This window comes from Thermobia domestica, chromosome 13 (assembly GCF_964235325.1).
Source record: "Thermobia domestica chromosome 13, izTheDome1.hap1.1, whole genome shotgun sequence".
Lineage (NCBI taxonomy): Eukaryota > Metazoa > Arthropoda > Insecta > Zygentoma > Lepismatidae > Thermobia > Thermobia domestica.
This window is the reverse complement of record NC_137466.1, coordinates 200,879,052-200,902,940: the sequence shown is the minus strand read 5'-3', so window position 1 is coordinate 200,902,940 and position 23,889 is coordinate 200,879,052. Positions and strand designations below refer to the sequence as shown.

The following is a 23,889-nucleotide window of genomic DNA, read 5'->3' as shown; positions in this document are numbered from 1 at the left end:
AGGAACTGTTAGTTGTGAAATTACAAAAAAAAAAAAAAAAAACACTCCTCCGGGCCGGATTTGAACCAGCGACCTATGGATTACTGCTCTCAAGTACAACCAACTACAGTCCACCGCTCTACCAACTGAGCTACCAGAGGAACTTATAGGCCGTGTTCAATATAATTCATACTTTGTACAACCAAAACAAGGCCCCTACTAGAGTACTGGCTGATACTAAAAAGGGAGAGTTGCGCTAATGGATCATACATTCATTGCATTTACTCTAACGGTGCTCACTTGGCCAATATTATCTTGTCGACTTGATGACACACAATGTAAACCTCTTAATAAATGTAATCAAACAACAGAACCATTTAAAAAAAAAAAATTGAAGCAAAGTTAGAAACTTCGGGAATAGGATAAGAACTTTTGCGCCATCCTGTAATATCATTAATTAGTCTAAGTATTTGTTCTATTGTAATTTAGTTATTCTTATAACCGAGAGTCATTACTGATATAAAAATCTTCTCCATAGCCTACATAAAATATCAAGAGATTATTAATAAACAGAACGTCACAAACATAAAAAAGTCATCCATCAGAAAGTGCTTCTTGTTTTCATTCAAATATAACAAGATAAGGGCTTTCAAGTGAAACAATTTTGTTTTACACTTGTCGAAAATTAGATTATGTTGTTACCTTTGATCTTTTCAATTTACTTCTCGGAAACCAATAAGAAAGAAAATCCCTTTTCTATATGCATAACCCTAGTAATTTTAAATTCAATTAACACTGACAGCCTCATAAAAGTTAACAAACATAGCTTAATCTCGTTCCATCCCACCTGTGAATAGCTTGACAGCTGTATACAATCCAGAGATAAGAATTATGTTCTTCAAGGATAAAAACAGGAAGGGTCTATTTTTGATAAGGGAACTAGACTATTAGTGTAATGTTAAGTCCTAAGAACGTTAAGGATAAAGTTTGTGGTTGGGAGCAGAACAGGACCAGAATTTCTGACTTTTTAATTTATTTCTTTCCTTTTATATATATATATATATATATATATATATATATATATATATATATATAGAAGTTATGGTGGGTTAAGGGGGTACGTGGAAAGTAAAAGTTACTTCAGTGAGAATTAACTTTAACAATATGTACTGTATATTGTATTATAATTTGAAAACAGTTTTAAAGGAGTTGGTAACCAAGAGCGCCGATCCTGGGGGGGCCGAGGGAGCCCGGGGCTCCCCAAAGCTCATGTGGGCCCCCTATTGTATTTATGAGTATACTATATTTGGATAAATTCGAGTGCAATTTGTCTTAAAATCTTCATATATATATATATATATACCTTCTGCATCTGAATGGGCTCCCCCAAAATTACAGAGAAATCGGCGCATCTGTATAATCGATTGCTCTTGAAAGAAGATTAAATCTACGGTTTTACGTTCCACTATTATACTTATAGGCAAAAGGAGACTAATCCTTCGTAGCAAGAAACTTTTCGGTCAGTTAGCGCGTGCTTGGCTTTTGGCTTTTTACGCTTGCTTTTTCAACGCATGCTTTCATACAATTTGCCTTTTGTTATACTTGCAAGTGATGCTTTAGATCCTTCGCAGAGCGTCATAGCCGTTCGTTGGCCATTCATTGGCTATTGACTTGACTTGTAAAACGCTTGCGTTAAGCTTGAATGGAACACTAAATGCAAGGTAGTCTCCATGTAACTTCGTTACTGGAATCCAGCTTGCAGCATGCTTGCGCGTTTTTCAATCAAGCTGGATGTAAGCTTGGCTGACTTGCAATTCAAGCTTACAGCAAGAGGTTTGCAAGTGTCTCTGCTATTATGAAAAACCTTATGAAAAAGAGTTAATGAAGTACTGTAAGAGTGTGGGAAGAAACGAGAGAATTTTCAGACACGATATTGTCCACCACAAACTCAAATGGCCTGAAGTCGAACCAGAGTCGCAACAGAGGTGAGATCCATTTCATTTGAGTTCGATTCCCGGCCGGAGTTTATGTGGTTCGGATTCCGCGTTAATCAGTAGGCCCTGTCTCATATAACCTCGCTGCTGAAAAAGAACGTTAAACTCAAAATCAACTTAACTCCATTTGATTATTATTGCTTAAGTAAAGGATTGCGCCTTCCTATTTCAATAAAACGGCTGTACGCGACAGGATCTACGATTTAAATATGTGATCCTACCTTTATTTCGAGGCTACTCGAAAACCTTGGGGCTCACTGGAGATGGAATCAGAAACAGGCGCCAAGAAACAAAAGGCACACCCACGGGAGTTGAACAGGTGTTACTCCTCAAAAACTTTCTAACTCAACATAAATTTGTATAGTTTCTCAACAAAACTATGCTTCTTTTACAGGGAAATGATTAATGTAGCATGAAAATTTGATCTTACACTTCATCTGTAGCCTTTCTCTTATAAAAAAAACGATCTAGTTCCATTTTTTCGGCAATATAGATGGAAGTATTTTACAATTACTTATCGTCTTTTCGGGTGCAGAAAACCCGTTCATACTACATACGTAGACGTAGGGGCTTGTACTATTGAGCCCCTCCCGCCCCCAAAATCTTAGACTCTTCCCAACAAAAATTTCTGGATGTGCACCTAAGAAGAAGTGGTCCAATAAGCGCTTGGTATTTATTAATCACATTTTCTCGTAATAGCCACATGACTTCATTTGAATTGATCCCCAAACTTAAGAGATCAGATAATACAATACCAATATGTGAAACTTTTACAATAATGAAAATAACCTAAATGTGATGAAAATTTGTAGCTTTAAAAAAAAATAAAAAAAAAAAAAGGATTAAAGGATAAAGTTGAATCTAAAAGTACGTGCTTTATAAATAACTAGTAGAAGTGATCATTTTTGACATTGACTTAACAGTACGCAAGTTTGGATTATGTTACTTGAAAGTCTTCTGAGATAGTCTATATTTTTTGACTACCTAATCGATCCCTCAAAAATCGAAAAATCGACTTCGTACGCGATCTGTATATAGAATTTGATAGTTCTTACGAAAGATACACAAACACATACGTTCTTTTATATATTAGTAAGGACATGCAAAAGGAACAACTATGCTAACAGTTGAGTGCAGTGGCGGGTCTAGAAGTTAAAAACTGGAGGGGAACAGACAGACCCCAGACTATGATAGATATATCATGAGTTTATTATAAACTTTCAAAAATATATAGGTAAATAATAGCTTAAGTTGTTTCTGTCACTCAAAAAACTGGGGGCCTAGGCCCCGGCTAGATCCGCCACTGGTTGAGTGTCACTGTTTCGGGATAGATTGTCAGACCCACATTACGTATATACAGAATGCAAACTCGAAATTGTGTCTTCACTTGATTTAGAACAGCGACTAGGAAACCTCCAGATACATTATTGGATACGCCATTAATGGACAGATAATAACATTCCAGATGGATGTATAAATTGATGATTGCAAATTTGAAGATTACTTATTTAAAAGCCATTTTGTTCTCAACATACAGATTCCATGATGGACAGAAAGAACAGCCGTGAATGATGAAATATCCTAACTTGCTTTTCGCAATTAGAACTCCTACTTCGGTTTCTAAAGATCACAGAAATGAACGTTTGATTCATTGGCATAACTTTCCCTTTTCAGTACTAAAGAATTCCACTCTTATGCTTTAGAAAGTATGAGTGACGTAAACACCAGCCTGCCAATTCCTCTGGTAGCTCAGTTGGTAGGGCGGTGGACTGTAGTTGATTGCACTTGTAAGCAGTAATCCATAGGTCGCTGGTTCAAATCCGACCCGGAGGAAAACTTTTTTTTTAAATTTCACAACTAGCTATTTCAGTTTGAAAATGAAATGAAATCTTGCTGAGTTTTATGTCCCACAGTTATGCCGGTTAGGCTAAACGAAACGATGATGATGAGAAATGAATGAAATGGTGGAATTAAGAAAGTGGGAGGAAACGGGAGAGCACCGAGAAAACCCACGAGCACGGTGTTTGTCCACCACAAAGTCCACGTGGCGAGAGCTGGGATCGAACCAGGAACCCCAAACACCGGAGGTGATCACTCTACCACTGAGACACCGCGCCGCCCTCCCCCGCATAATTTTGAGTTGAAATTCAGCCTTCCTCAGCAATGATGCTATATAAGAGGTGAAATTCGACTCACAGAGCTCCCGACCGTAAACGAATCCTGGTCTCCCGTACTAAGGACTCGTACTCTTATATAGCCACGAGGAAATTTCAATTACTTTTGACTTTAAACCTCCGTTTTAGTATTGACGTTAATTGGGAAGTGAACATACAACTTGACGTCCGGTCCGAGCCACCGGGAGTCGAACTCTAATTCATTTAAAGCCACGAGAAGCTAATACTTACATTTGTTATGAATACTACCTGTCCTAACTTGGGAACCACGTGTAACTTAAAGAAAACTGACCAAAGGTAGCACTTATCATTGTTAATCTGTGTTACAGTTTCGACAACGTATTATTACCTTCATCAGATTCGTTAAGGAAGTATTTTAAAAAAGCTACAGCGTGTATGTTTCAGAAAATGAGAGGAGACAACTTCCAACAACCAGTAAGATTCTTCTTTTCATTTTAGGGTGTTGGTGCGCGTGATACCATGTTTGATTACAAGAATTTGGTCTAGGAATTAATTCGTGCGGGTGGACAAGAGATGGCGCAACGAACGGAGCGTCCCACAGTTCCGTGTATCCACACATGTGTTGCAAACCCCTGTCATCGCGTATCGTTCGTAGTATAGGGCAGTGGATTAAAGCGTCAACAACACCAGTTTGTAGTTAAGTGAACATGGCGCAATTTGTGCCTGATAAAGTGTTTTTGCGGGGTGTCCTGCTGCATTACTTTAACATGCAGAAAAGTGCGACTGAAAGTCATCGTATTTTGGTGGAAGTGTATGGTGACCATGCTCTAGCTGAGCGAACGTGTCAGAAGTGGTTTGCACGGTTTAGAAGTGGTGATTTCGGCTTGGCAGACCAAGAGCGAGCTGGACAGCCAAAAAAATTTCAAGACGAAGAATTGACAGCATTGCTCGAGCAGGATTCGTGTCAAACGGAGGAACAACTTGCAGCAGCATTAGGCGTTGATCAAACAACAGTCTCCAAACGCTTGAAAGCCATGGGAATGATTCAAAAGATGTCACATTGGGTTCCACATGAATTGAAAGACAGAGACGTTGAAAGACGAAAAACCATTTGCGAATTGCTGCTTCAACGACAGAGCAGAAAGGGGTTTCTGCATCGAATTATTACGGGTGATGAGAAGTGGATCCATTACGAGAACCCTAAACGAAAAAAGGCCTGGGTGAAACCAGGTGAACCAGGTCCATCACAACCAAAACGAGATATTCACTGTGCAAAGGTTATGCTGTGCATATGGTGGGATATGAAAGGTGTGGTGTACTATGAGCTGCTGCAAAAGGGTGAAACTATGAATGGAGAACGTTATCGACGACAATTAATGCGTTTGAAGCAAGCTCTGGCCAGAACACGACCAGAATGGGAGAACAGACATGATAAACTTATTGTTCAACATGATAACGCTCGCCCACATGTCGCAAAACCGGTCAAAATCTATTTAGAAAATGTCGGATGGGAAGTTTTACCCCACCCGCCGTATTCACCAGACGTTGCTCCTTCGGACTACTACTTGTTCGATTGCATGAACAACGATTTGATTGGACAACGGTTTACTTCTTCAGAAGATATCGAAACATGGGTCTCTGACTGGATCGCTTGCAAGGATGAGGACTTCTTTCGCCACGGAATCCGTACATTGCCTGACAGATGGGCGAAAGTGGTGGCTAGCGATGGACAATATTTTTCTTAAGGTATTTATGTATTTTGTGTTTGTACTACAGCTTCAATGTGTGCGTACCAACCGCACGAATTAATTCCTAGACCAAATAGGAGACCAAGTTTTCAGTAGCAATCCGGCAATATAAAGAAATTAAAGCTATATGAATCAAGAGAAAGCGATAGAGCAAGAGATCTGGTTTTCGTAGTTAAAAATAATTGAACTAGAGGGTGGCCATTTGACTCAGGTTAACATTCTACCACTTCAGTTGCTCTGTATGTGGTAATAATTCTCAAATTTATATGAATCAGATACAAAAGAGAATAAATTAAAGATGAATTCACAAAGGAAGAGAAAAAAATACCTTCTCCAACAACGTTTAATTTCTTGTAATCGTTAAGAATGTTAGGGACCAGTTCAGTCCCTCGTAGATCTGATGCTAGTGCAGTTATTGATTTTATTTTAGAGATTTTTTTCTTGTAATTTTCTTGTGCCCAGATAATGTGCTATCCTTATTGTTTCTTTTAAAATAGTTATCATTTCCCTGAAATGTTATTTCTTTCTACTTATTGGATCGAAAGATCCAATATTTTTTCAATCAAACATTTTCTTGTGCCGTAATGTGGCCAAACCCAAACTATCTCTTAACTCAGTATGATGTGCTTATTCCGTAAAAAATACGAAAAATCAATTTAGGAGCCGTTCAAAAATTCTGTAGTCCTTGATCCAAAAATGTATCAAAAGATCTAATACAGCGTGATTCAAAATGATGTGAACGATTACAACTCCTTATAATTTTTTTTTATTAATCATCCAAATAGCTTCAAATCTTACAGTTAAATGCTAAAGCTCTCCAAGTTTTTGTGATAAAAAAAATGAAAATAGTACGTCACAAATGTTCTATGTTGGCCCCTTTGGTTACCCTGCATAGTCTACATCTATTCGGTATTCCAATTCCGCCCAGACCCGTTACAACATGTTTGCATCAACAGTTTGCACTGCAGCAGTGATGCGCTCTTTCAGTTCATTCACATCTTTTGGTAGAGGGGGTTTGTAGACAATGTCTTTTAGATGTCCCCCACAGAAAAAATCGCAAGGTGGTTAAATCCGGTAATCTTGGTGGCCAACGTAGAAGCTGATGATCATTTTTACCTCACCGCCCAATCCAGCAGTGTGGCAGTCTGTTGTTGAGGAAATTTCTGACATTGTGATGAAAGTGACATGGAGCTGCATCGAATTGATAGATGAAGTTTGCACTGTCATGTTCGAACTGTGGCATAAGCCCCGTAGTAAGCGTAGTAAGCCTACGACATCGAACGACACACTTTTTGGTTTCTTAATAATAATAATAATAATAATAATAATAATAATAATAATAATAATAATAATAATAATAATAATAATAATAATAATAATAATAATAATAATAATCACGGGCGTCTCTGGTGGGGGGACATGGGGGACGCGTCCCCCAAAATATTTTGAGTACGAGTTAAATGAATCAATGCTGAAAGTATTTAGATCTATATGGAAGAAATAGAAACATAGGCAGAACAAATTAAAATGTCTCTTCTTAAACATTAGGTTAATATGATTAGAATGTCCGCCAGACGTATGTCACTTTCAAAGAAGGATTTTTTTTTTTTTTTTTTTTTTTGAAGTTACCCTTCTTGGTTAGTCAAAGTAGTCTCGGCTGCAGGCACACAATTTTTTTCATTACTTAACCAGTAATAATTGGTTTTCATGACAAAGGGAAACTGGAAAAGGGAAGGAAAGATGTATAGAAAGTTTTATCTGCGAATTAAGTAGATAAATCTACAAAGAAGGGAAATATACAATAAAAGTGAAGGAGACAAGAAGAATTTAAAAATATAGAGAAATTTGAATATTATATATATATTTTTTTTTTCGGGAGTAAATTTCATACGAATACTGTAGAAAGACAGCAAGGGACAATACAGAAACGAAAGAAAGGAACGAGTTTTGAAGAGCGAATTGAGTTTGAGGAGACGGATGACAGCAAGAATAAACTGTACATTTTAGACATTAAAACGGAAAATGAAGTAATCGAGGATTGTTCATTGGACAAGTTCAAAAACATACAGCGAAATGAAGAACAAAAAGGTAGAATATACCTTTCGAGTTTACTAAGAATACAGAAGAAGAATGAAAATGAAAAATTCGAAATTCGCAATCAAATCAAAGGGCATCGTAAGACTTCTTTCAGAGTTTGTTAGCTAAAAAAGAAAAAAAAATCGAAATATATGAGGACTATAAAACTACAGAATTCGCCGGTAAGAATGTCAAGGTGAAGAAAGTACCTAAAAACCATATTATATACGTATAAACTTATTTTTTTTCGATAAGTAGTCTACTAGTGATGAAAGAAAATAATGTTGAATTGTGTTGCTAAAGGTAGAAAGAGCGGATGCCATTAAATAGTAAAGTAGATTCCAGTTTACTTATAATTTTGGCTAATAATAGTTGGGGTCTACTAGCATTCTAGTCGTCTCCGCCCCCCCCCCCAGTTTAACATAGAGAGACGCCCATAATAATAATAATAATAATAATAATAATAATAATAATAATAATAATTATTATTATTATTATTATTATTATTATTATTATTATTATTATTATTATTATTATTATTATTATTATTATTATTATTATTATTATTATTATATAAACTATAGTGTAAAACTGTACATTTCTATAAGGTAGTAATGCGCATTGTCAGTCCTGCTGGATGCATTGACTGGTAAAATCTCTGTCAAAATTTATTTTAATTAATTATTAAGTTCTAAAATGTCGTGACACTCTTAGGAGTCACTGCCATAATTTATATTGTCATCAATTACTCTACGATAATCTGTAGTGAATAATTACTCATTTATACTTCTAACCTACGTACTCGAGAAATGATCAAAGTTGCCAGATTTGTTATAATATCAATTTACAAATAACACGCAAAGTAGGACATACCATTTGATTGTGTTAGCTGATTATCCGTTACACAACTGAAAAGCTCGTCCATATAAAGTTATTCCCAACTTTATTTTTCTTAATATTAGAAAGCAAAAGCTTGCGGTGTGGATAAATAAAATAACGCTTGTGCCCACCAGGGCTCGAACCTGGGACCTTCCGCGTGTTAGGCGGATGTGATAACCACTACACCATGAGCACTCACATTCGTCTGTCCCTTTAGAAACTTTTATCACCGGTGAAAGCAGGGCAGTTTTAATGTGAACTGGTTTCTCAAGAAAGGAGAGAAAGTAGTTCGTAACTACGCAATGTTAAGAAGCCCGATGGCATATATTATTCTTTTCACACACAGCATCTCAAGGTCACGATAACTAAAGAGGAACCTACGAAATCGTAGATAGAGGAAGTAACTTGTTCAATTATATAAATTCCTTCAGGAAAAGAAATGTAATAAAAATGAAATCTTGCGTTGGTGTGAGTTCGGCGCGGATGAAAATATCTTAAAAGTTATGTTGTGACAATAATGAAATTTTGCGTTTTGTTACCGTGATTCAATGTATTACAAGTATACTCTTTTTATTTATACGTACTACTGCAATACTGGAACAAACATTCTATGCAAGGGAGGGTACGCGTACGCGTGTAGGGGCGTACGCAAGGGAGGGTTTCGGGGTTTTGATCCCGTTTAACAATATCATACAATATTAACGAACTGTAAAAAAGAAATTGAGGTATAGGGATACTCCTTTAAGTACTAATAACGCGTTCGTTTAGCCGATAACGAAAGGTGGTAAAACATGGATATTTAGATAGTTCTCATACTAGTTCCTGTGTAATTCCTTAAACCGCTTGTTATAGGTCGTATAGTTTCTAACGCAGGGTGTTTCGAAACATGATTTTTCGAATTTTCGGCGGTTCATGACTCTGAAATGAGACGTTTTTCGACCTATGTTTATAAGACTTTTTTCTTGCATTTCATATAAGGAATCACCTCCCAAAGTTTGTTGGTGGAGTTACCTACCACCCTGTATATATATATATATATATATATATATATATATATATATATATATATATATATATATATATATATATATATATGTGTGTGTGTGTGTGTGTGTGTGTGTGTGTGTGTATGAAAATCATGCGTGCTCTGAAATTATATTAAATTGAGTGCATGAACCCTCACCCCTTCTTTATGAATTTCTGCACACATTATTGTTTCTATGGAATAACAAGATTCGTTGTAGGAGGAACATGCATTCGGCAATACATGACTTTGATTTGTGGCAAGCCAATCCAATCCGCGTTGTTTTAAACTCCCGGGAAAAACTTAGCATTATACGAATATTATCTTCTTGGTCCACCCAAAGATCATTTCTCGAACTTCGAAGCCAGAACTTCCTACATTATCTTGCACAAATCCTCTTGTGTTGAGCGACATGGATGACGTATAACAAATCAAAAGTAACATTTGGAGCTTGCTTAAAAACTAATCAAAATAAGAATGAGAATGTTTCATTGTTTATTATTATTATTATTATTGAGCTGAGCGAAGCGAAGCTCTTATACTCGGGTTAGCCGTTTGGTTGTCCGCGAACTCCTCCTAGACCGTTTGGCCGATCTCAACCAAACTTAGCACGCTGATAGAGTATGTCGTGCTGAGTGAGAACATAGGTCGAAATAAAAAAATCCGATGTACCATCGAGGAATAATGACCGAAAAACGCTTCCTCCTAGACCGTTTGGCCGATCTCAACCAAACTTAGCACGCTGATAGAGTATGTCGTGCTGAGTGACAACATAGGTCAAATCAAAAATCCGATGTACCATCGAGGAATAATGACCGAAAAACGCTTTCATAGACTTAACATGGGGAAAAAGTTTTCACGCGATTTTTTTGTCAACAATTAAAAATGACATTTATTATTGCATAATGGCTAGGAATGATTACGTAGTTTAAGCTCGCTCAGCTCATTTCATTGCAATCGGGTACATCCATTGCATTCCTAGTTATTATTATTATTATTATTATTAAAAAGAAGTCCGATATGTAACCCCGCTTTATCCTTATTTCCGACAAAACGAAGGAATAGAATCATAATAATAATAAACAAAAGTGAAATTAAATTTGCACTTCACAAAATGACTATGATTTCTAAGCTTTAGCATAAACCTTGGAAGAGTCTTTTCAAATAGTTATGCGTAAATTTATAATTAACACATTTATTTGGCTTAAGTCAAATTTTAAATCAACTTACTATCGCCTAATCCTAACTGAAAAGTAGGAGTCTATTGAATATGAATATTACAAAAGAAAGTTCAATAAGTTTTGCACAAATGGATATAATATTGTTATTAGTAGCAATATAATGATGAAAATTTTAGGTGAACATACTTTGATCTTGTGGCTAGGCCCGTATCCAGGGGGGTCTAGGGGGCCGCCCTCTCCCTAAAATTTTCACGGTTGGGTTGCAAATGAACTATAATATAATATGGTGATAAAGTATAATATAGTTGGATCGGCCCCCCTAACTTCAGCCGCCGCCCCCCCTACATTTTTTGGCTGGCTACCGTCCTGCTTGTGGCTACAGGACCATGTCACCCAATGCTGCCTCCATCTGCTGTGACGCATCTCATCGAACGTTCCCTCCATACTTTGAATACATGTTGGTAAAATGCATTTGGCTAAGTGTTACACTATTGTTTTACACAATAAATGACGGCCTTGTCACTGTCCTCGCAGGTGGGCGTTCAGATGAGCAAATAAGAAGAAACCCGAAGGAGCCAAGTCTGGACCATAAGGAAGCTAAGGGATGACTTCCCATCCCATTTTCATGATATTATTGCTGTATTATCATGGCTGTGTGAGGCTTGGCATTATCATGATGGTGTTTGATGACTTTGCCTTGTAGCTCCAGTTTCTTGGGCTACGTACCTTATACAGTGACAAACAATAACGTTCCTTATTGATTGTTGAGACATGCTCTAAGAAGTCTATGAAAGTGACATCGCATTGATTCCCCCACAAAAAAGCCATAATTTTCTGACCCTATCTGGAAAGTTTTACATACAGGCCTTGTTACTGAAAAGAGACCTTAAACATGAAACTAATCAACTCAAAGTTTCCAACAGCCTATGTTACACTTGCAAAAATCTTTAGAGAACTTAGAAAGTCTTCGTTCCCTATAATGCAGAAGGGATAAACTTATAAGAAAAGAATTCAAACACTTTTAATACCCACCCAGGTAAAGTCTGTACGTGAAGGAAAGTAGAACGGCAGTGTGCAGTGAACTGAGCAAACGGTGATAGTATAAAATAAATGACCTTTCTGATTTCGAAATAACACAAATTGTTGACAGTAGGTTGTGCAGTGCAAGCATGAAGAAAGTGCAAGTATATTTGCTGTGTCGCGACCTACTACAAAACTCACGGCAAAACTACATCGACGAAGAGGAACAGTGGTCGGAAGAAAACCCTCAGTGACAGGTCACGTTGAGCTTTAATGTGGACTATCACTCAGAAGCGTCGTGCGACTGTTGTGCAAATGGCAATATAAAAAAAAAAAATATCCAGGTGATTCGGTATGGAAATCAAAGTATTTCATGATCAAAATATTACAAATAGAAAGTCGTGAACGTAAGAGAGGATTGCTTATGGGGCTTCAGACCCCTCAAATTAAATATATATATATATATATATATATATATATATATATATATATATATATATATATATATATATATATATATATATATATATATATATATTTTTTTTTTTTTGAAGTGAAACAAGCAAAGAGTTAGTAAAACCCAGGTTGTCTAAAAATGCAGTCTTGCCAGAAAGGTGTTGAGTGAAAATTTTCTTTGTAAGTAAACTCGAATTGATAATTTACTTCATTCTTTGTCCTCTTTCCAATTAATTAACTTGTGAGGGTAGGGAAAAAAAAAAAACAAGAAAGTAGGAGTTTCTTTGGAAGTTGTACGTATTGTTTTGTAAACAAGTGAGAAAATAAACTTTTTTTTTTAAAAAAAAAAAGTTTATTTCACTCATCAAAAAGAATAAAATCCATACATTAAATAAAACGAAAAGACTTGTGCATAGTTAAAATTTGGATATGAAAGCTGTGTAACTTCGGCACTATAATGAAACTATAACTTTTGAGCATATTTACGCAACAATTTATACGAAAGTATTTTTTATGAGATATACGCATCAATGTTTCTTAAACATTATACTATCAGAATGTTTTTTTTTTTTTAATTCTTGAAATATTTTCTTCCTCAGACGACATAATTTCTTAAGTAGATGAAATATTTTTTTATAGCGTTATCATAAAGTACTACTGTATACTTTATAATTCCAGCCCTATCCAGAAAATAATAATAATAATAATAATAATAATAATAATAATAATAATAATAATAATAATAATAATAATAATAATAATAATAATAATAATAATAATAATAATAATCCCGCATACGCCAGTTCAACCATAATTTGCAGCTCTGTGGAATTTAATATTATCAACATTTAATTTTATGTATCAACATTTAATTTTATGTATATTTCTCATTAAGAAAAAACGCTTTATCTCTGAGATTAACCAGCCATATTGTTGCCCTGTGCCTTTTTACTCTGTTCTCTACTCTTGGCTTACTTTGGGGTAATTTGGGCTCTCATCTATGTATGTAGTTCTTTCTCCGGAAAGCACGTAGTCGAGTAGTGTTTCATAGAAACATCTGCCTGACTGCTTCAAAGGATGTAACTTCATATAACATATAGTAACTCTGGAACAACGAGGAGCCATGTTGCATGATGAACAGTGGTCAGAGTTGCCAACCTCAAAGAACAAACTTTTTGTTTTTCATCTTTAAAGTTATCGTATATTACAAAAAAAAAAAAAAAAACATATATTCGTTGTGTACGTGATTAGAAACAATTACAATACTAATAATAATAGCAATAATCTAATTTAATCTAATATAAATAAAATAAAGAGTTTGTTGTATGTTTGTCTTTCTGTCTGTGTGTGGTCTGGGGACCAGACGAGTGGACCGAGAGTTACCAAATTTTGATCAGGGGTACCTTGGCCCAGGCCCCAGATCAAGACAAAGCCCTTTTTTCACATTTTGAACCAGGGGGTCCCAGGGGGGCGTTTACCGGAACTGGCCTGGGAACCAGACAAATTGACCGAGAGTTACCAAATTTTAGTCACGAATACCTTGGTCCAAGCTCCAGACTAGAGTTAAACGTTTTTGTCAAAATTCGAACCAGGGAGGAGTTTACCGAGACATGTAAAAGTAGTAGAAAATGACCTATATTAGTGTGGAATTCATAGTTTTCGCAGTCGCTGAAATCAATGGTGAAACTCCGATCGCATTAACTTTTAAATTCACGCTATTCGACTTCGGGCCGGGCCCGGGGTCACCAGGGGAAGGAGATGAGATACCGAGACATATAAAAGTAATCCAAAATAACCGATATTAGTGTCAAAACCATAGTTTTCGCGGTCGCTGAAATCAATGGTGACACTTCGATTAGCGATGATTTGCAAATTTAGTTACAATTGTATGCGGGCCGGGAGTCAGCGGGAAGGGGGGTGGATACCGAAACATGTAAAAAAAAAATAGACCAAAATGACCGATATTAGTATCAAATCCATAGTTTTCGCGGTCGCTGAGATCAATGGTGATACTCCCACAGGCGTTGACTTCCAAATACAGCCCCCGTGCGAAGCATGGGTATATTCAACTAGTATAAGCCTATAATAAACTTATCTAGTAATCTTCAGTTTCGAACTTTAAAACACTGTCCTCACCATTTTTTAAAAAATAATCCTTACTAACACTACTGTGAACAAACTCAATATTTTCACCACCTCGTAAACGTAATTGATTTCAAAGAATAGATACAGGGTTGCTATTTGGAAATTCGCAAATCTTTATTGATTTATTTTAGCGGAAATAAGTGTTAAAAACCTCAGAATGTGTCTTTTATAATTATTTAATTCACACCTACAATTTATTTGCACATTAAAAAACTGAAAAAAAAGTATGCGTTCTAAAATTATTGTATATGTATAGGGTTGACAACTTTTGAAAAGGAATTACCGGACACCCTCCTGGAGTACGTATACTCTTAATATTGTGATATCATCGTTCGTCAAAAATATGAACCAACTGAAAGTGGTTATTCACATAAAATTAAGCGATTCGGAGTTGGAATTTAATAACTTGTGTTACTTTTGAAGTATTGAACCATTTATTACTTACTTACTTATTCCAGTTTTCGTTGAGTCGGCACATGTAATTTTTTGTGGTCTGCATCAATAACACATCGTATTCAAAAAATTTGAAATTTTGAGTTTTACGTCCCACGGTTATGCCGGTTAGGCTAAAGGAGACAGTGATAATGAGTAATGAATGAAATGGTGGAATGAAGAAAGTGGGAGGAAACAGGAGAACCCCGAGAAAACCCACGCACACGGTGTTTGTCCACCCCAAAGTTCACTTGGCGGGAGCAGGGTTTGAACCCGAGTCCCCTAGCATCAGAGGTGAACGATCTACCACTGAGCCAACATCGTATTCAAAACAGGAAAACAAATATAATGCCAATATAAGTATGAAATGCACAAAAGATGTTTGGAAAATAAGCCAGCTTCGCTGTTGCTGCTAATGCATCATAATGCCTACATACTCTGGACCTGGATGACTATTTAATTGGAAGATACAGCTGAGAATGAAGCACTGCTATTGTGCTGCCAAAATGTCTTGAGCCGTGGCAAAAATGCGAACTAAAACTCACACCCTCACACACCCTCGTGTTGAGCCAATAAGGGTTCAGCTGTTGCTAAGCGAGAGAATGTGAGTGGAGTTCTTTCAGCCGATAGCAGTGCTTGCAACGGAAGACTAGGGATCAAGTCAATGTGGTATATGTTATAGCTGCGCTCTTGTAAATGTACTTTTGCTAAGATTTAGCAGTTTTGATAAGTTCAGTAAATTTTGCTGTCTTCAACTCTTCAGCAAATTCCGTGCGCAAGAGGTCGATATCAAAGCGAATTATAAGTTCAAAGGTCTCAAATAGGTCAAAGTTTTCAGCGGTCAAAGACAGACAGCACGAACTATACAGGACAGAATTTTGCTTTTTTGGGGGGGGGAAGGGGGGAGGTTTAAGACCGGGAAAAATCATTTTAAGGTCTAGCATGTTTATCATAAAATAAAAAGTTTGACTTACTTAAAATTATTAAAAGTTTTAGAGTTAGATCTCAATCTAGGCCTATATCTCATTAACCGTACTGTATACTGATGTCAAAAAGTTGCTTTATCTACTACCATTTTAATAATTTACTCCAAAATAATTTGAAAAACCATCAGGCATGTGTCAAAATTTAACACCACTGGGATAGCACAAAACCATTGTGTTGAATTAAGGTAGCCATTTTTCATTATAGAATAAGTATTATTGTGATTTACGTTTCTAATCTATTCTAGAGTAGTCACAAATGTCAGAAAATATCTGAAGCGATCTATCATCTGATTCTGTAATCAAAACATCTGTCATATATCTCAAAAGTTCATTCGTGTGTCTTCTTTCTTGCCTCAAGCATAGGTTATTTGGAGATATGGAAATTTTAAAACGTTTCTCTCCCTTGGGAAAGCTGTTTTATACTTTGATAAGGTCTATTCTTCGTAACTGCATCTAGATATTCTTCTATCCTTGGTCTTCCTCTTCTAGTTTTCCTTCTGCATTTTCCTCTATCAACAAGAAGTGCCGTGTAAGATGTCCAAGCACGCTGTTTCTTCCTTTTACTATCATCTTCATGATCTGTCGTCTTTCGTCAGCTTCTTTTAGTACGTCTTCTTCCTTTTCCTTTCGGTCCGTGATATGAGCAGCATTCTGCGCCAATAGAACATTTTAAATGCTTCCAACTTTTCCCAATGTCCACGTCTCTGATCCGTAAAGCGCCACGCTCCACAGCAGAGTCTTAATAAATCGTTTTCGAATGTCCAACGTCACATTTATATCACAACGACATGCTTATTTATCCTGCGCTGTTTTGATACTTACGTCTTTTTCACTTCTTCCGTCGGAGGATATTAGATTTCCTAAATAGGGGAATGTCTTAACGTCTTTGATTTTCTCTCCCTTTAGACATACGTTTGCCCCTTCCTGTTCTGCTCTTGTGCACTTTATCACTTTGGTTTGCTTCTTATTTATATTCATTTTGCTCAATTTTCTTAATACTATAAAGCAAAATCATGCAAGACGGTGTTAATCAACATTAGAACATTCATTTGACAGTAAAACTTGTGGTTACCAGGCCTCGAACCTGAGATGTTCTGCGTATTAGGCAGATTTGATAACCTCTACACTATGAACACCTGTGTTTTTTCTTTTTTATAAATATTAATTAGGCCATTATTATTATTATTCTGAAGAAGATTTTTCAAGCCTTATATAAAATGAAATTTTGTGATCAGTTCATAGCCTACTTTTAGTTTATAAGAAATGTAAAAAAAAAAAAAAAAAAAAAAAAAACTGACGATTCGAGAAGGAATCGGTTCCCACTTCAATTGGATTTGTTAAGACTTCTAGTTTCTTTCCAGTTGCCAGGATACAGAGTGTATAAGGGCTTTCAACCATTCCAATATTATATTTCACTTGTGTCGTGTGTTTAGATGCCAATTTTTAAAGTTATTTCTTCGACCTTCATACCACGAAACGTAAAGCACATCTCTATAGAAGGGTGTTACCTTTCATCTCTAAATACGCATACCTTTAGAAGATATTTCTCTCCTATTCTGTCTTCCTTTCGTTCCTTTGAGATGTATTTCAATACCAATCTGGTTCCACACCGTTGAAACTCAATAACTTTTTCACTCTTATACATTGTATATATATTCTTATTTTCCAATTCATGGCATGTTCCAAAATCATCAATCATTCTAAAGTTTCGTTTGTTTTATTGCATATTTTCTTTCCTTTGCGTCATCCAATATTCTTTTATTTTTGCATTTCTTTTAGAGGGGATATATTTGAACAAAAATAAAATAAATTACAAATACTGTATTTCTGTGTGTTATAAATAACGTTCAAAGTGTAAATATTATTAAAAATTGTAAACATTTATTTATAACCCAGCCAGATGGTAGCTTCGTAAATACCATATTATTAATATTTTACGAAGTGCAGTATAAACACTGTATAATCGAACCACATTACACAATATTCGACAGCAGTTAAATAACAAACCTTTATGTAATGTGTGGATATAGAAAACACTTCATTACTTATACTTGCAAGCATTTTATATAAAATTCCAGAATCGGGCAACGACCACATTGACACCTAATCTTCCGTTACGAGCGCTGCTATCGGCTGAAGGAATTCCACTCCCTTTCGCTCAAGAATCTTATCTCTCGCTTAGCAACAGCTGAACCCTTATTGGCTCAACGCCTGGGTGTTTCGAGGGTGAGATTTAGTTCACATTTTTGCCACAGCTCAAGACATTTTGGCAGCGCCATACCACTGAGGGTTTTCCAGTATGGAGCGGTTTTTGATGCAACTGTTGTGAATTTTGATCCCTTCAATATCACATGGTTTGTTTGTTCACAGCACCACATAGTTCAGAATAAGCTTCGTGAGACATCATGTAACCACAAAAACGCCTGGACAGACTATTTCTTTAACTCACAATGATGTGCCAATAACCTATATCTTGTGTGAGTGATAGTGGAGATTGTCGTGCAAAATACGTCGCATTGATCGCACTGACATTTCTACAGAAGCAGCATGCTTCTGCCACTGATTGGTAGATTTCTTAGCCTCTCAATGTTTTCAGTGTTTCGTACAATTGTTCTACTTCGACCTTGTTTATTATCGGTTTCAAAAGCAGGTTATCTAAACGTTATATATTCATTTCCTTATTGCGTTTTGATCAGGAACATTACCATACCTACCTACTCTGAAATGTTGCCTCAATTTCCTCGTATAACTAAGACAGTTTCGCGTTTTTTTTTTTTTTTTTTTTTTTTTTTTTTTTTTTTTTTTTTTTCTTTCACGGTGTGCTGCTGACCAACGCTCCATCTCGAAGCAAATAACATACTATAATGGTACAGCAACTGGTGCGATGCATGCAATCCTCATTGCAAGGCTCACAGAGATACCAAGCTCGGAAAATGGCAGTTGAACACTGCTCAACCCTATATATATATATATATATATATATATATATATATATATATATATATATATATATATATATATATATATATAGTTGAAACATCTGAATACAATGCAATTTACTAGATAAATATGGCATTGGACAAACTTCCGTCCTCACAACAGTTCTAATACGACGTAGAATGGAGTCGTACAGTTCGTCATTTTGACAGCAAGTGGAATATTACACAATTTCGCGTGCATCATTAAGTGTTATGAGAAAGGATGGAGGCAAAATCTGCTCCGGATTCCTGCCTCTAAAAGAACCACAGATGTTCAATTACGTTTAGGTTTGGGGATTGGGCGTTCCACGGGAGCGGTTCAACTTTATACCGATGTTCCTCACAGCAACAGCTCTAGCTGTGTGAATGAGTGCATTATCATCGTGGGATTTGGAGGCATTGCCTGGCTAGTCAGTGATGACACTAGCTTTACTTTTATGGGGCGATAAGTGGAGGTAGCTAGTTAAACAAGCTATAGTTTAGGGCCCCACTCTCTAGGGGACCCAAAAATTTAAAAGAAAATACAGGATGTAATGTACATTTCCAAAAATAAGATAAAAAAAAAATAAAATAAAATCTTCATACAGCAAAAGTGTGCCCTCCTGCTAGCTGTTCCCTAAAATGTTACTTGACAAAGCATAGCTGGACATATATATATATACGATTATCTTCAATAGCTTAGGACCTCATCAAACTTAAATCTGGTTCTGGTGGAGGAGCACAGTTACTTTTTTGTGGCAGTTATTTCTCTGTGTAGTTTTATATTACTTGACTTTTATCAAAATATATCATATCTGGGAAGGCAGTCGGGAGGACAGCATTAGCCTCTGGGGCTGATGCTCGCCTCTTTAACCCACCCCGTCTGGTGTTGTCAATACTTTAAACTCTTCTCAGGTATCATGAGGATAAATGTGGTGGTCCATGCAAGCAAATCGAACGTCTTCCTGATTGCATATAAGGAAAGATGTGAAAGTGATACAGATTAAGACTAATAAGATAGTGGCAAGTTGAGCATCATGGAAACAATGTGACATTGTAATCTATAACAAGTAAGTTTCGAAGGTGTGAAACTACGGTGCAAATTTAATACTCAAACTTGAAGTAATACATGGGACCGCCGTGGCTCAGTGGTAGAGCGTTCACTTCTGGTGCTTGGGGTCCCGGGTACGATCCCAGCCTCGTGAAGTGAACTTCGTGGTGGACGAACACCGGTTTTCTCGGGGTTCTCCCACTTTCTACATCCCACCATTTCATTCATTTCTCATCATCACCGTCTCTTTTAGCCTTGCCGGCAGGGACGTACGCAGGGGGTGGGTCCTGAGGGTCCGGACCCCCCCCCCGAAATTTCGACCTTTGTGTAAGTTTAGCCTAATTTTAGGGGCAATTTTAGGAATTTTAATATAAAAAACCTTCATATTGAGTTTGGACCTCTCCCGAAATAAATTCCTGCGTACGCTTCTGCTTGCCGGCATAAGCGTGGGATGTAAAACTCCAAGCTTTCTTTTGAAGTAATACATCTATAGCTAGTTGAATAGAAGAATAAGATTAAATACGGAACTTGTTCCTTGGACGCTAATCTGTTACCATTTGTGCTCTATAAAAGTAAGTATTGAGGCCAGAAGTAATAGAAAATTTCAACCATTATCTATGTTGGTAGACTCTTGAAATACTGAATAGATTGTAAGTGAACCGCTTCTCGCTATCTCTAAGCGCTTTTGTTCTATGATGACCAACGCTGAAACAGAACCTCCGGTTTGAATAAATGGTTAACGGAAGAGATGGAATTTATTCTTGGGACGCTGAACTGCTTCTCGATATATCTTTCCGTTTTTGCTCTGATACCTGTCCACAGACAAAAGGGCTAAGACTTCTACAATACTTCCTGTCATCAGAATATCCCGTGGAAACGCGCCCTTACTGGTCAGAGTAGAACAAAGAGAACTTGAAGAAGTCGATAATTTCAAGTATCTAGGAAGTATTTTGACGAGTAATGTTTACTGCGCTAAGAGATCAGGTCAAAATTTGCTATAGCCAAAGAAGCATTCAACAAGAAAATATCACTCTTAACTATTGATATGCCACATTGACTTGATCCCTAGTCTTCCATTGCAAGCGCTGCTATCGGCTGAAGGAAATCCACTCGCTTTCTCTCGCTTAGCAACAGCTGAATCCTTATTGGCTCAACGCGTGGGTGTGAGCGTTAGTTCGCATTTTTGCCACGGCTCAAGTCATTTTGGCAGCACAATAGCAGCCTTAACATGAGACTAAGGAAGAAGTTGGTCAAGTGCTATATATGAAGCATTGGACTGTATGGTTCAGAGACTTGACATTACGGAAGTTAGAGAACAAATATTTAGAGAGCTTCGAAATGTAATGATGGAAGAAGATGGAGAAGATAAAATTGACAGAGAGACAAGAACGACGTCATTTTAAAACGGATAGGAGAGAAGAGGACACTTTTAGAAGGTATCCTTAGTAGGGGAGTCAATTGGATTGGACAGGTCTTGCGAAGAAATTGTCTCCTTCATACCACTATAGAAAGAAAGATGGAAGGAAAGGCAGGAATAGGAAGAAGAAGAGAACTGATCCATGATTTGAAAAAGAGGATAAAATATTGGGAGTTAAAAGAGGAAGCTAAAGATCGAGAAACGTGAAAAGAAACATTTCCAGGCTCAAACTTTAAAAAAAGAAAAAGAAACGCATTTGTCCCAGAACCTGCAAAATGCAGAATACGTAATACTAATAATATAGCATAGCATGAAAGTCCCCTAATACAGAGAAGGCAATAAATACTGTATATTTAAATTCTTTTGCATAGTCGTAATAACAAGCAAGAAAAGACTCAACAAGGAAGTTGTGTAACATATGTTATTACTCCGTCCGTGCCAGAACTTTTGTCATTCCGACTAATGAAGTTCCTTATTGCAATGATGGAACACATCACGAACTTTGTGATCGGTGTTGTCACTCCTAAAAGACAGAGAATGATGGTTTCAAGAGAACCTACGTATTTGGCGAAGAGCTTCTAAGTTTCTAACAGCAACTACATATTAATTTGAATCAGAAATAGACTCTGGATACGTACGATAAATCAATACTTGTAAATTCCTCAAACAAGTAGCCACTTCAGAAAAGGAAGTAATAATAACAGCGCGAATGGCTACAAGATGTCGCTTTGATTCGCTTTCTGTAAGTCCGGTCTCTGGAACAATTTCACATGAATGAAGGGCGTGGTTCTTTGACCACGTGCGTAAACTCATTAATATCGCAATATTTATACAGCAAAGGAATACACTGATTGCGGGAATGGGGATGTAGCTCAGATGGTAGAGCGCTCGCTTAGCATGCGAGAGGTACTGGGATCGATACCCAGCATCTCCAATGTTTTCAATTTCTAGTTATTACTTTTGAATTGACTTGATTTGTTTGTGATTTAACTTCCCTTTTTACTATTTCGGAAAACAATATGAATGTGGAGTGGAACAAGCATATAGCTACTTGGAATTGAATCCTAGACTATCCAGATATTACGCTAAATACTTTATAACAGTTACTGATTGAAAAAAGAACTCCCAGGTAGTGTAGCCCACAAAACAGTATTATCCGGACATGACTTGGGTATAGCTGTGTTGAATTTGTTACAGCAACATCTTTCAATATCCTTGTGTCTGGTATTCTACACTAACATTCACGGCACCTTAATTTAAAGGATTTTCCAAATGCTGTAAGACAATGCGAAAATCATGTGTCAATTAAGCATAATATTTATAAATGGATAATTTTATTAATTCAATGTTTTCCCTCTAAACAGACAAGAGAGAGACAGTTGAGATTCGTAAATTTCTAGAAGTGCTTCTTTTTATAAGCCGTACAAATATTACAAATATGGTAAATATAATCTTCTGTTACTTGTAATTTGCCTTAAGTTTATTATACTGTAAAAAATTCATTTTCATGTTATAACGTAATATCTCTACATCCTGGGATTGGATTTTAGGTGTGTGGGGGGAGGGGCACGGTGACTCAGTGGTAGAGCGTTTGTCTCTGTTACGTGGGGTCAGTGGCGTATTTACGACTTTGTTTCGGGAGGGGCTTTGCTAACTTTCGGGGGGGGGGCTTTGCCTGGAAAATGTGAAAATTCTGCAAGATATTTCATTTACTTTACTATACTAAGTAAGATTTCAGGGGGGGCTTAAGCCCGGAAGCCACCCCCTAAATACGCCACTGCGTGGGGTCCTTGGTTCGATCCCCGATCTCAATGAGATTCTACCCACGAATGTTAAAAAAAAAAAAACATCGTCTCAAATTCAGTGGAACTATTCGTTGTGACAAGTGTGGTTTTTGAAGATGATCTTGTGCCTCGATTAGCTCAATGTGAGTTTGGAGCAGCAATATGGTTCAAATTTCAAATGGTTTTCACCAAAATCTGTCATACGGTTCCTACTCTCACCACAGTTCGAATATTCACTCTACCGGACTTTAAATTCTATCCAACAACTAAACACAATTCGATTACATGGCTAGCAGCTAATATGATTGAATATATACTACATGCCTCAAAACCATGCTACAGCATCGACTATCAGGACTTCTTGTGTGCCCAATACAGACACTTTCCTCCAGCAAGAAAAAGCTATTTGCAAACTACCTGCACTATGTGGGCACCGGGACGGCAAATCAACAAAATTCAAGGAATTCAGATTATGAGACTGATTTTTTTTAAAAAATAATGTTAATTTAGATATTTTAATAACTATCAGGTCATGGCTAAGTAAAATTTATTTATTTCATAAGGACACAACAGACTTAATGTCCAATTATAGTGTCGTGTAGATACTTATCTAGTATACACTATT

The 23,889-nt window shown here is 36.7% G+C and overlaps 4 non-coding genes across 4 annotated transcripts; 2 read left to right on the top strand and 2 right to left on the bottom strand.

The window, feature by feature from the left end:
* Nucleotides 1–45: 45 nt before the first annotated feature.
* On the bottom strand, nt 46–140 carry TRNAY-GUA (transfer RNA tyrosine (anticodon GUA)). The gene is made up of 2 exons: nt 104–140; nt 46–81 (listed from the first exon to the last, which is right to left on the bottom strand). It is a non-coding gene; the product is annotated as a tRNA-Tyr (tRNA).
* A 3,571-nt stretch (nt 141–3,711) lies between these two features.
* Nucleotides 3,712–3,806, top strand: TRNAY-GUA (transfer RNA tyrosine (anticodon GUA)). The gene is made up of 2 exons: nt 3,712–3,748; nt 3,771–3,806. It is a non-coding gene; the product is annotated as a tRNA-Tyr (tRNA).
* A 5,127-nt stretch (nt 3,807–8,933) lies between these two features.
* Nucleotides 8,934–9,006, bottom strand: TRNAV-AAC (transfer RNA valine (anticodon AAC)). The gene has a single exon. It is a non-coding gene; the product is annotated as a tRNA-Val (tRNA).
* Nucleotides 9,007–22,341: 13,335 nt separating this feature from the next.
* On the top strand, nt 22,342–22,414 carry TRNAA-AGC (transfer RNA alanine (anticodon AGC)). The gene has a single exon. It is a non-coding gene; the product is annotated as a tRNA-Ala (tRNA).
* Nucleotides 22,415–23,889: the final 1,475 nt, after the last annotated feature.